The following is a 5,661-nucleotide window of genomic DNA, read 5'->3' on the forward strand; positions in this document are numbered from 1 at the left end:
TGCATTGAAACTTCATTGTGATCTAGTGTAATTAATCTGAAAATACACTGACAAAAGCACTGTAATAACCTGAAATTAGATTGTAATTGCAGTGACTGTAAACTAAAAATCATAGAAGTTACAGCAAAAATTGCACTGTGGTTACCTCAAGAAATTTCAGTGTCATTACTCTGTAATTTCAGAGAAAATTACACTGTAATTAAAATGAAATTACATTTATGAAGTTGCCGTAACTTCGATGCAACTACTACCTAAGAACGCACACTCCAGCATCTAACAAAAAAAAGGTCAGCGAAATCAAACGCCCAGGCTAGCAGAAACAAAATCAGCAGGGGAATTAGATCCACCGTTTCATCCATGCACCTATCACTGTAACATTGTAGTAGCAGGAAAAAATCGCCAGGAAAATCCACCACTAAGACTACACATACACCCACATCTACATCAAACACAAGGGAATCGAATCAAACCAGAAGATCTAGAAGAAATTCAACGGGGAAAGGGAGAAGACCCAGATAACGAACTGAAATCACACGACACTGGAGCGGAAATCAATCTGAAAGAAGAGGAGGATGAGTAGATCGGAATCACCATGGATGACGAGGAAATCGCCAAGAACTGCCTCCCTCTCTCATCTTTAACTCTCGTGAAGAAATGAGAAAGGGCAAGAATAAAAAAAAGACAGAGAGCCAGGAGATAGGCAGTAACGGGTTGGCTGGGAAACGAAAGCGCGCCTGGTAACAGACACATAGAAAAACGTCCAAAAAAGCCAGCACCCAGCGCAGACCTCGACACGAGATCAAACGGCCAAAAATTTGAATGCAAACCAATTGTAAATCACTCGACTGTAAATTAGCAAAACCGTATTTTTATAACAGTGTAAGTCGAGGATATTGTGTCCTCACGGATGTATATTTTTTCCTGTTATTGTTGGTGTGTTTTTGGACACACCCATATTGACTATTTTTTTCCATAGCTAAATTGCACCGTCTTGTGTATAATATTGATGTGTTGTGCGAGACATCCCTATTTTTACTTCAAACGTAAATTGTTCTTTTCCTGTGTAACTAGCACAGTGGCACATCTTTTATTGTGATGAAATTGTTGAAAAATAATGTTTTTGATATTCTATTGCCAATGCTTAATTTAATGTCATCAGAAAGCAAAATTATTAAAGGCCTCTTTGGCATGCAGGATTTTAAAACCATGCAAGTTCAAATTGAGGACTATAAGCACAATAATTTTGTAAAAAAATATTGGGTTCAATAAATGTCAGGCCATAATAATAATTACTCCATTTGTTCTGATATATATTGCAACGTAGATTTTTTTTTCAAAATCTAGCTTTGTAAACTTTGACCTAAGTTTGTAGAAAAAATTGTCAACATCTAGAAACCGAATCATTACCATTAGATCATGAAATATATTTCATATGCTATATATTGGGTATTGTATATATTGGTCAAAATTTATGAAATTTGACTTTTTGATAAAACCAAATCACATTATAGGATTTTTATGTTACTAAATACCTCAATATGATTTTTATTTTCTGCTATATTTTTTGAAAGAAATATGACCGAACTAATGTGTATAGAAATATAGATATTACATTGGCTGCTCTCACATCATGTCATCATGTGTGCCTAGCTAGTACATCAGACCCGCTACAGAACCCTTTGAAATCCCTGATATTTTAGAAAATAAATGGTAAACCAAAGGTTTTCTTAGGATAATATTTTGGGTTCTCGATTTGGTCTTCTAACTATTAAACCAGATAATTTTATCCATCAACTCTTCATACTCTGTATGTTTGTTTCTTGTAGTGGGTTTCAGTATTTTTTTTTGACCAATGGCACATCACACAACTTTTCATTTTTAAAATGGTTTTCAATATTAAAAAACAACTGCATGTTCTTGAAATCATGAAAAGTATAAAAGAAATACAAATTTGACAAAATTCTCAAATGTGGTTTTCATTAAATCTCCATTTTTTAATTTATTCTAAATTTCTTATCGTTTGCTTTACCTATTGGTAAGGATTTTCGTAAATAAGATAAAAAGTATAAGTATTTGAAATAATTTTTATGGAAACTTTTATGTGCGCACCACATAAGATAAAACTACCTTTGTAATAGTTAGATCCACTTCGAGGAACAAATTTACAAAATGTCAGGAGTTGGGGAGATCAAACATATATGCTTTAAGATGTTCATCATGGAGCCTGCACACTCACCCAATAGTTGAGAGAATAAAATTATCATTTCTTTTAGAACAATCACCACATAAATATAGGAATACTCGGGGAGTTCAAATTCTAATTTGATTCATGGTACAATAAGAGAGATATGTGGGTGAATAGTAGCTGATTTAATGAATATAGCCAAACATCCCTTTCAACATTCAATTTTTTTATCTCTGTATTCAATTTTATTTAGAATATGCCACAACACTTATGGGGGTATTTCAAGGCAGTGAGTACTGGATGCAACCCGAATCAGGAGGGTTCTCGATCACATATATGTATTGTTTTGCGATAAATTGGTAAATATATGACATATATGACTTTTTTGAGTAGTCAATCAGACAAATAAAATACTTCACATGTTATGCATTTAACAATGAGCCATAGAACACACATGATATTACGTAGACCAAAGAATTTTCCATGACATGAGGCTCCAATTCTTCTAAACACATATGCACCTGGCATGTTCCACTTGTTCTCAAGCAGCACCACAAGAAAGGGACAGATGAAGCTAGCTAGAAAATCAAAATATTTGGTTTGGAAGTTGCAGTGGCGCATGGAACTATGGAAGTACCATTCACATGGCTCCAGCTAGTGGTTCAGCCTCACATGTCAGTACTTTTTTCTTGAATCGTGTATGACTATGGTAGGAAAAACTCATGTGAAAAATCTATGCATGCAACCAAGGAAGTGATTATCTCAATCACAGAAAGAGGAAATTGTGATCTCTCATTTCCGCGGTTCCTCGCTCTGAAGCACACAGCAGCCACCAGGACCAGAAGTGGAGCCATGGCCGACCACGGGACAAAGATCATGGCATGTAGCTCGGCTTGTGCACATTAGATCGTGGTATTCATACCTATAATTATGTACATACATCGAGCCAAAGCGAATAGGCAATGGCTTATATGAGTCCACAATTCATATTAGATTGGTATGTTCAGTCAGGAGCTACGAATGTGATGAATAACATGTTGTAATGAATTCAACCTTTTAAATACAATATTAAAAAATATTCTAGGTCTAGTAGATTAATTATCCCGTTTGTATACTAACTCGGCACTTTTTCTATAGGGTGATATTAGGACCTTAAGTTTAAGTTTTGATCGTGGCATTTTTAATTGGAATAAAACACTATGCTTTCCCTGGTCTGGTCATTACATTTGTTATTTGTAGATTAAGTCACCAATTAACTTGTGTGTGATGCTATATAAGGAGTGTTGAATAAAGTTTTTTAATTGTGGCATCTTTTTCCAATGAAATAAAAGGTTGCATTTTAAAAATAGTTACTTATTTGGAGTAATGTTATATTAGGATGCTGACTTAAAGTTCTAATTTTATTGTGTCCTGATTAGTCATCTGTATACAATATTCCTAAAAAAGGTTTCACATAATCACATGTAGATGTAACAATAAGCATTAATTTCTTTTATTTATGTCGATGATGATGCTGAAAACCATTGATGGACTTGTGAGCAGATGCGGACATCATGCTAGACCAATCAGAATCCTTGTCCAGCACAAATTGTTTTTAGTCTACATGAGAAGTAGTACTCGATTATTATATTCCGAATAAGTAGTACTCAGTTTAGCTAATAGCGTTCTTTCTTTAGGGTCAAGTGTGTCTTTCCTAATTAATCATGTAGTTCAGATACATGAGATGCAACTAAAAGAGAGATATGTGAGATGTGGTAGTTTTTTTTAGTTTTCTTTGAAAGGACGTGAGATCTAGTAGTTTTTTCTTTTGCTTTTTAAGGGACACATAGATAGATGTAAGGTGCATACGCCAAGACACAAGCGCTCATACAGTACAGACACAAGCACTCCTACATACGCGTATACGCTCACCCTTATAAAGGCACACACGCACATCCTACCCCTATGACCCCTATGAGTATCTCTGAGAGACTGAGCCGGCATATCATCTTGAGATTTACGAAGTCACCGTAGGCCTCGTAGGCCTCGCAGTCGATAGGAACGTCTCCTCCCACTGAAAGTGCATCGCCAGAAATCCTAAAATAAATTCAGGAATAATGCGAGCACCAGGACTTGAACCCTGATGGGCTGGGGATACCAGGGTCCCTCTAACCATCGAATCACAGGTTGGTTCGCTTCTTTTAGCTAATTGAGTCATACATGTAGAGTACATTTCCTATCTAATTGTGAGTTTGCGGTCTAGTAGTGTGGCTACATAAATCTAATGGTTATACTTTATTGGTCCACCAAATTAATGGTCGGATGTCTCTAATTTTTGTGGGATTTTCTAGCCTATTTTTCATTTTCCTGGTTAGCAAGCCTAGTACTTTTGATATAGAAGATGTGTTGGCACGAAGGAGCCCACAAACATCCATCCGATAAGCCCCTTGTACATGCATCTAAAAATAAATAAGAAGAAGGATGATGATGATGTAGCAACCGTATTTGTGCTAACAAATAAAACCACCTATTTAATTATAGGATAATGCATTATCAATATGCCAAAATTCAAAAGTTGAGGAATAATCACAAGAAAATAATCTTGAGAATCGCTACCATTTAAAAACTTCGGAATTACTGTTTAGGAGAAGCTCACCGGCGAATGCTCTCATCCAAGTGTTTGGAGCCATCCACTAGTAGAAAACGGAGCTTTAAAACCGGTTTGTAAGGGCCTTTAGTGCGGCACTAAAGGGTGGAGACTAAAGACCCCCCCTCCCCTTTAGTACCGGTTCGGCACGAACCGCCACTAAAGGCCCACCATGTGGCGTGAGCTCGCGTCGTGGTATGGGGGACCTTTAGTACCGGTTGGTACTAAAAGTATTTTTTTGAAATTATTTTTTTGAAAATTTTGAATTTTTTTTGTTCTTTTTTCAATTTTCTGAATTATTTGATGATTTAGTCTCTAATCACCCCTCTTAACTGCTCAAGTGTTGATCACTCATTCCAAATCGTCTAACTTCCCGACCGGTCATCCATCCTCTCACTCCCCTAGCCCGAGCACGCTTAACTTCAGAGTTCTATTCCCCCTACTTTATAAGTCTGCACTTGTTGTTTTCCTGATAAATATAAGCTGTCAATCCTATTAACCCTCAGCGGTTTAGCTTGAGCATTAGGTCACACGTTTCACCGTTTGAGTTTGAAACTATTATTCTAAAAAACATTAATTATTTAGTAACATTAATATTTCTTGAATAAGTTTGACCATAGTTTGACCAGATTTGACCAAAATTCAAAAAATTGAAATAATTATTTAGTAACACTAATATTCTTGACTAATTATGTAGTAACATTAATACTTCTTGAATAAGTAGTTTGACCAGATTTAACCAAAATAAAAAAAGCTGAAATTTGAGCATATCTTTTTTTCCTTTTGGAATTTGAGCATTCTAAAAAATTGCAAACATGCCATAGGCTGTCAAAATCGGATGCGGATTTTC

The sequence above is a fragment of the Triticum dicoccoides genome, chromosome 7A (assembly GCF_002162155.2).
Source record: "Triticum dicoccoides isolate Atlit2015 ecotype Zavitan chromosome 7A, WEW_v2.0, whole genome shotgun sequence".
Taxonomy (NCBI): Eukaryota; Viridiplantae; Streptophyta; class Magnoliopsida; order Poales; family Poaceae; genus Triticum; species Triticum dicoccoides.